We start from the raw sequence: 9166 nt of genomic DNA, 5'->3' as shown, positions 1-9166 counted from the left end.
GTTATATAAGGGCCAGATCTCAGTTATACACTGTGTATGAATTTTACAGTAATTTAAAGTATTCTAACATTATGAGACACATGGCCTTTTTATTGAGACAACGATATATTGCTTGAAATATCCACATAAATTTATTATTTATTTCCTATATATACCAGGGAGTCGAACCGTTTGACTTTTCTGGTTCAGGTTCGGTTCGGGTTCAAGGATTTTTTCGGAATCCGGTTCAGTTCCGGTTTCGGTACGGAGTAATTTAAAAGTTCCGGTTCAGCTCCAGTTCGAAAATCGTTATTTCAAAACCGGTTCATAAAGTTCCGATTCAGATACAATATACTTTGCGTTAAATCTCAAAATGTGGGTCGATAAATGTAGAGAATAATCTTTAAATTGGAAGTCATTTAATCTAAGTTCCGTGACTTATTGAAAAAACAGCAACTCAATATTGAAATATCTAAAAAATAAAAAATTAACGATTTTTTTATTCAATATTCATATTTTTTTCATAAAATTTCGAACATGGCGTAACTTGACACTGTAAAACAGAAGTTGTGACGTCAGGCTGGAGCGAACCGCTTTTGTTTACAGGTTCGGGTTCGGTTAAGGTTCAGGTACTTTCAAATTATTCGGTTCAGTTCGTCTCCTTAAAATCTTATAAAAAACGGTTCAGGTTCGGTTACGGTTCGGAAAAAGTTGACCCAAAACCGGTTCATAAAGTTCCGGTTCGGTTCCGGTTCGACTCCCTGATATATACAATTACAATGACATAGGCTAAAAAATCAAACATTGGCGCAATCACATTATGTTAATTGAACAATGAGATTAATGACATCACAAATATGCATACACAATTTATTTTATTTCAAACAGGAAATAAATCAGAAATTAGTTTGAACATGTTTTTTTATTTATAGAGCGATCTATTGCCTTGAATATTAGCAATGCTTTTTATTTTAATCATCCGGCGGCATATTACATTAAATATTAGCGTAAGCAAATCTATGCTGATTGTAAATTCCTTATTAGTGAAATGAAGTTTCGTTGACGGATTAAAAAAAGAGAAAAGGGGACAAAAAATCAAATATTAAATTTGAAAAGGGTGTGGTAACATGTTAACAACAATAACCACATGGAAAAATATTTTAATATAAAAGGCGAAAGTAATGAAATAATCGCATAAAATTTACTCAGCAACTGAAATGTTTATATACATGATAAGGTAATATGCAAAAAATGATAAATATTGCAATAAATGGCGCAAATATTCAAATTTGCTACAATTTACATTATAATGAATCAGCCTAACTTAATATATGTTTGTTCGCCTGTGTAAATATAACAAAATTAAAAGGAACAGAAGTATTACTATTTTAAAAGTGGTGCAACCAAGTATTTACAAAGCAAAAAGCAATCCTAGATTTCTGTACTACAAAGTGCTTAATAATGGAATATAACTGTTTTTGTCCTAGGTGCTGCGTTTTCATATTTAAAGACAAGCAAGTGATATAATATTTACAGTATTTTTTGTAAAATTAATTTTGAAAGTCACCCTGAGGTGCTTTCCGCTTGATTTAACGGTTTGGGAAAGACTTTAATAGCTTGCTTTTTCGCCCAAACGAAAAGTTTTTGCACAATGTCGGAGTAAAGCAATGGATTCAATGCACTGTTTATGGGATACAAAATACCAGCACTGACAATGTATACTTCTTTGGATAGAGAAACACCACCAAGAGCCAAAAAGCTACAAACACATAAGGGAATCCAGCAACAAAAATCGGTGAAAAGCAAACGAGTGATTCGCTTTTGCATTTTATTCTTTGGTTTCTTTTGTTTGGCTTTGGCCATTTTGTTGCTTTCGACATAAATTAGAACGTAAGAAACGAACATGAAAATAAACAGAGTGGAGTTAAGTGAAATGAGAAATATAGAATAATGCCAGGAAGAATCGTTTACAGAGGCAAACAGTCTGGGCATACAAACACTAGTTTCACCGTAGTAGCCAAACGTACCGGAAATGGGCAATGTGGAAAAGGTTGTGTTCATAAGTTGTATTACATCATGCCAATTGGAATTTGATAAACTGCTTTTTATTCTTTCGGCTAATAGAAACATTGCCTTGGTAGATACTCGGTCAGTCTGGAAAAATTTAGACGAAAACCAAACATGGGAAACAAAATAGCCGGAAGGATAATCAATCAAAGGTGCGGCAGCTAAAAAAATGCCACAGACCCAGGTACAGAAGCAAAAAAAGTAAACCAATTTCATTTTGATAAATCGAGCATCGAACGGGCTACATACAGTGTACAGCCGAAACGCCGTCATAACAGTCATGGTAAAAGCACTTATTTGAGAGCCTGCTACCAGTAAAACGCCCAACAACGAGCAAGTAGTACTGGTGCGCCAAACGGCGTCATACGAGCAGTAACTGCCTGAAAGCTGAAGACCTTTTACAGCTACACCGAGCAGATAACAGCCGACCATGAAATCTGCGGCCGACAGACTCATGATAAAAACCTGGGTACTGTGTTTGAGCACGTTTTCTTCCTTGCCGACTTTGTTTTCGATCGCCATTTTCCTGGCGGTGGTAACAAACACCAAAACGTTGAACACGCAAGCTATGATGCCCAGTATCCAAAAGAAGGGACGAAAGAACGGGTTTGCAATCATTTCCGTTGGACTGGAAAAGATGGTGCTTCGCTTGCTTACTGCAGGGCATTCGTCACTTCCGTCCGAACACTGTTTAAATCCATCTTCAACATAAACTTTGTCGATCGAGAACGGTTCTTTGCTGAGACAGTAGTACCTCGTCTTACTGCAAACTGACTCCGCTTCGTCCGATACGTCATCACAGTCAATTATTCCGTCACAAACTTGATTAACATCGATGCTTGTCAGGTCTCCATTGGAACAAACAAATCGTTTCGGACAAAGTTCTTTTTCATTTATTGTACACTCAAATGGTCCTAACAGCTTTGGAGCCCCGAAACAAACTTGTCCATACCGAGATTTGACAATTGCACAGGTGTCGCTGCAGAAATCAGGGCGGTTTTCACAGCCAGAGCATTCATCGGACAAATCCCAGCATTCTGGTCTTTCATCACACTTTACTGCTTGAATCAACTGCCGCGTATCATAAAATGCTGTGTTATAGCAACTAATTGTTTGTACTTTTTCAGTCTTGCTACCACTACAGTATTTCAGATTGCGATTATCTTTACAAACAGTGAACTCATTGCACAGTACTTTGGAAATGTCAATGCAGTCGGTTTTATCGTAGCAATGCATTTTGTTCGCAGGACAAGTGGTTCTAGAGTCACCGAGGACAGTGTGACACACTGTTTGGTTTTCACACAAACATTCATCGGAAAGGTCGTAGCAGTCTACCACGCCGTCGCAAACTTGGTTGAGCGATATGACCAGTTTCTTGTCCAAACATTCAAAGCATTTAAACTGTCCATCGACAAAACAGAGATCGGACTTATCCGAACATTGCGGCATATCATCGTAAAGATTTCTGTGAGTCGATTCGTAATACTGGACGGTCGCTAAGGTCAAGAATTTCTTTTTTGTGCTCTCATCGGAACAATAAAATGTATTCGATCCCATCATTTCACACGGCTCATCCTGTCCATCTACACAATCTTTTTTGCCATCAGCCAGTTGTGCATTTGTTGCACACTGTCCAGTAGGTGGGCACGAGGTCCCATTCAGGCATTCACACTGGTTCTCATGGTTTAGGCAAATGCAGTTCAACTCGTCGCTGTTGTCGATGCATCCATCTAATTTAAAGTTACAGAAATAAGAATATGATATACAGTTACCAGTCAGACAACGCTGCATGTAATCTGTTGGGCAAGGTTTAGGGCAGTTCAACTCGTCGCTATTGTCGTCGCAGTCATTAAGTCCGTTGCAGGTTCGACTGTCTTCAATGCATTTGCTTTCATCTTCACAAAAATAAGTGTCGCCTTGACAAGTGTCGCAGTTTGCCTCGTCGCTTCCATCACTACAATCCGCAAGTCCGTTACAGATGTATTCTTCTTTAATACACTCGCTGCTATGTTCACAATAAAACGCTCCATAGCATTGCGCACAGTTTTTCTCATCACTTCGATCGCTACAATCTTTATATCCGTTGCAACGGGCTATAGAAGGAATACACTCGTCTCCAGTGCTACACAACCAACCTCCTACCGAACTCACACACGATGGGCAATTCAATTCGTCACTATTGTCATCGCAGTCGGCCTTGTAGTCGCAAACGTAATTAAGAGGGATGCACTTACTGCCATCAACGCAGCCCCATTGGTACAAAGAGCAGTCGGTGCAGTTCGTCTCGTCGCTATTACCGTGGCAATCCTGCACGCCGTCGCAAACCATAAAGGTTATAATGCACTTGCCAGCATCGGCGCACTTCCAATAAAGGTGCTGTGGATCAGGGCAAGTCTCCACGCAGTTCCTCTCATCACTGCCGTCTTCGCAGTCGAAAATATCGTCGCAAAGCCTGGACGAATGAATGCACTCGTGGTTGGGCTTGCAGAGTGACGAACCCCCAGTGCACTCGTAACAGTGCATTTCATCTTCGCTGTTGTAGACCTTACTAGGCCTGCAGTTATTCACGCCGTCGCATAGGTCCTTTTCTTGCAGGCAAACCGGCAATGTAAGCAACGCATCATACACACTGCAATTTAGCGGGCAGACTGATTCTGCGTCTGCCCATCTCAGCGTGGACACTATGAAAAGCATTATTACAACTTTAAATTCCATTTCACCTGATCTAAGCTGCTACGAAAAATACGAAACATTTAAGTGTCGTATTTGTTGGTGGCGTAGGTTTAAAGTTGGAGGTTTGTTTTAGGAGGAGACTTTAATAAAATAATTGACTTTTAAAAGCTGTATTTTAGCTCTTAATTGAAGACTAGAACAGAAAAATCCCCCAACTAAGCGATTCGCAAAATGGTTTTAATTTGTTTTAAACATTTAAAACAGTGCTTCCCAACCTATGGGTCGCGACCTAAAATTGGGTCGCTGTTTGATTTGATTGGGTCGCCGACCGCAGTATAGTCACATGTTTATACTAATTGAGATTGGTTCTGAGCAAAATTTCTCAATTAAGAAAATTAAGGAAGCAATACAATAATGTCTTATAATAATTTAAAAAATTCGAAATTCTTTATGCTAATGCCTATTTTTTGTTCGCTTACAGGAAAAAAGAATTGGGTCGCCAAAGCTTATAGTTGTCATACTTTCGCTTAATATTTGGGTCGCCGCGAAAAAAGGTTGAGAAGCACTGAGTTAAAATAACATACCAAAAATCAATAGTAAATTGTTTTTTATTTCAGCCAAATATAAAAATATTACTCTAGTGTTGTACTTTTCAGTTTCGAAAAATCGAAACGTATTTTATTTTTCACAAATTGAAAGTAACGATTTGTTATAAGTCACGCAGTTTTAAAAGAACCTAAATAACACTATAAACAAATTTAGAAATAATATAAATAAATTAAAAAAACGTAAATTTACTCCAATTTTTGCATAAATGCGTAGATTAAATTTGATATTATTTAAAATCATTTTTTTATAGATTTTTAATTAATCGCCTTTTCATCCTCTTTCCTGCTTTTAACGCAAGAAATGAATTCTGTTTTTGATAAAAAATTATGCGTTTAATGAGATAGATTTTTATATATTTGAATGATGATGGTGTTGATGATGGTGTACCGTAAAATGAGTCAAAAAGGATAATTTACAAGACTGTCACCTGATCAGCCTCAAATAAACATTAAAACTAATTAAAATCTAGACGTCACTGGTATAATTATCTGCAATAAAGTCCGTAAAACCCTTATTACCATTTACGCAACTAAAATAAGGTTGGTTGTTCACCAATCCACTCATAGGGGCGTCAAATAGTAGATGTCGTATAATAATAACACTTATAGAGTGTCGTATAATATTCATTCACCCAGAATACATGGTTGCGAAGTATTTGACAATTTGCTATTAAACTTTGACAATTTGCAAAAATTTTGCGGTCTTATCAGTTTGAAATTTGGTATTGCGCAATTTAGTTCACTGCAGAATAGGCGATGATCTGTTTTACTCTATTCCTCGCACTGGGTATGTAGTACTTTTTACCTAGAAACGCGCCGAGAAATATTACAAGCAGTGATATATATAAACTGTTGATACCAGGCATGGTAATATAAATCAAAAACAGCTCCTCTGGTAATTGTAATTGTTAACCAACGTTTCGGCAACCTATGCAAGCCGCCTTCTAAAATATGGTTTTTGGAATCGTGGAACATCCATAAGAAGGGTAACACCACGAACGTCAAAACTGACGTGATGCTTTCTGCATGCTACAAGCACCTGCTGAAGGACTAGAGGCAGTCGCTAATTATTTTCTTATCGTTTCGTTGCTCGCGTTTATTTCTGCTTTTTTTCCTTTCCATTTATTGTACGAGCGTTCAGTGTCATTCACCCTGACGAAGGCGGCTTGTATAGGTTGCCGAAACGTTGGTTAACAAGCAGTGATGTGCAGCGCGATTCCAGTTCATTATATTAACATAACGCTGCGCACATTTTATTTTAGGCAAAACATGATCAAACCGGTTCAGCACGTGATTTTACAATGTTCGTTTAAGAGATCGACTAGTTATATACTCACGTTTCAACGGTCTTCCGGTTCATAGTTGGCAATTTTAGCGTTTTTGAAGTATGCTACCTTTCTAAATACTTGTAAGTACATGGCCGTTTGGGTACGAGTTCTAATTGCGACTGGGAAATGAAAAGGTATTTTTCGGTTTTGTAATGACGTAAGTCAATGAATCCGATTATGGGCAACAACTCGATTAAAAATAAAAAAAACGCAATACACCGCATGAAACTTGTTTTACGGGCGTAAGTTTAGACAAACAAACCAATTTCATTTCAAAATATTTAATGAAAAATCTTAATTTTAACGTAGGGTATTGGACAAAACGAGTCCAAGTCAAGTCAGTTCACCGAAACGTTTTAAGTCAAGACAGCTCACGCGGCTTATCATAGTTTAAACTAGTGATTCCCAAACTTTTTTGGCTCGCGGCAAACGTGAAATATCTTAAATATTTCGCGGCACACTTTTAACAGAACAACAATTGAGTAATTCTACAATCGCCCTTAACAGACGACAAACTATATATAAATGTCTCAATAAGAATAACTTGTAGTGGGTATAGTGCGTATTTAAGTCTAAAATGTTTGCGTGTATGCCTATTTGTAATACAAATACTCTATTTACCGAAATTACAAAAAGTTTTGCGACACACTTGACAATCTCTCGAGGCACGCTAGTGTGCCGTGGCACACAGTTTGGGAATCACTGGTTTAAACGATTACAGTACACCGAAACCTAATTTGTCGATGCAGATATAGTGTATGGCTTTTAGGAGTCAAACAGTGTTTTTTTCCGCCTTTCTACAAGTTGTGTGTTGCGAGAACTGGGAAACCGCATTTATGCTTGCACATGTGCCAGGTAACAGAAGCCTTACCACTGGCCTAACCTGTAAAGTTCTTAAATTCATATTTCTGAAAATATATAAAACAAACGTTATGTTCTATTTTCTCTGCTCCAACGCGTTTGGCCGCGATGCGCTGATAGCAGCTCACCTAACTAAATCGCTTTTCTTTGCGTGGCCTCATTTATGTTGGAGCTGTCTCCTTTATAATGTTGCAGGGACAAATGTTTTGCTGTCAGGTTGTTGAAGAGGCTAGGTGAAATTGTACCGTTCTATACACTTGTGTGTGAATGTTTCAGTAATTTTAACTATTCCAAAATTCTTGGCACATTACACGCCAGCACACGTTAGCTGGACACATTACAACAAAAATTAGCTTGAATACTCCTTAATTAATACAGCGATATACTACTTTGAATGTCAACGTAAACTTAATATTTTATTGATACAAAGACATACTTAAATAAGCAATTAGCGCAAAATTTTTATGTCAATTAAACAAATAGTTTAATTACATCAGAAATATGCATACACAAATTATTTTATTTCAAACAAGAACTAAAGCAGAAATTAGTGTTAACATGTTTTTTTTTATAGAGCGATATATTGTATCGAATATCAGAATAAACAATAGGTTATTTCTTATATTACAAAACTTTGTAAAACATAAGCGATTTGAGCCGTTTGAAAATCTATTTAGGAAAATTTTAAAATTTATCGAGGCTTTTCTAAAATTTTTCCAATACGAAGATTTTTCCAATATTAATATATTTTTCTGAAATTCGCCAAATCTTCCTCGAGAAACCTGGTAAAATTACCTTAAAATTATTTATGCAAGATTTGTTATAAATATGGAGCACAAAATGTTTTGGAAAGGCTACAAATGTCAATTTTTTTTTAACAAAATATATTTGTTGGGAACTTTACACTGATTTCTTCAGCAATTTTTCGAACTTTTTTAAACTCCAAAACTCCAGTACATTTGAAACACAGTTTTAGTAAAATTTAACATTAAGCAAGCCTTTTGTTTTTATCATATATTATAGTTTTTAAATTACAGTAATTTTAACGGAAATTGAGACAATATTTTGAGAAACCTGTTCGAAAGATTCTAGACCGGAAAAATATTGATATTTTCCATAAATGTATTTTTAAGGAAACTGAGAACTATTTATTTTAATCAACCTGTACAAAACACTTCAAACTGGTTTAGTTAATGCCACTTTGGAATGCAAAATATTTAAATGAAATTTAAAAATTCAGCAAGGCTGAAGGACCGAATTTTATTCGGCAAACTGCTTGAGCCACCTGAAACTGGTTTGAGTGAAATACAAGTTCAAAGCAAAAAAATCGTTTTAAATTACAATTTTATAAACTTGCCGAATTTTTCTTCAGCAAAATTCATTTTCAAATACAATATTAAAATTTACCGGAATTTTCTAGTAATCAAAATTCGTTTTTAAATACAATATTAAAATTTTACTGGATATTTTTTCATAAAAATTCGTTTTTAAATGCAATTCAAAATTTTACCTGATTTTTCTTTATTAAAATTCATTTTCAAATACAATTTGGAAAATTTCTGGATTTTTCTTTAGTAACCTTTTAAAGCCATCGAAAACTGGTTTATTTGAGATTTTGTGGCAATTTGGAGCACAAAATATTTTGAGTAA

Source organism: Ascidiella aspersa, chromosome 7 (genome assembly GCF_963924565.1).
Source record: "Ascidiella aspersa chromosome 7, kaAscAspe10.2, whole genome shotgun sequence".
Lineage (NCBI taxonomy): Eukaryota > Metazoa > Chordata > Ascidiacea > Phlebobranchia > Ascidiidae > Ascidiella > Ascidiella aspersa.
The sequence above is the reverse complement of the archived record's forward strand: the minus strand, read 5'-3'. Positions refer to the sequence as shown.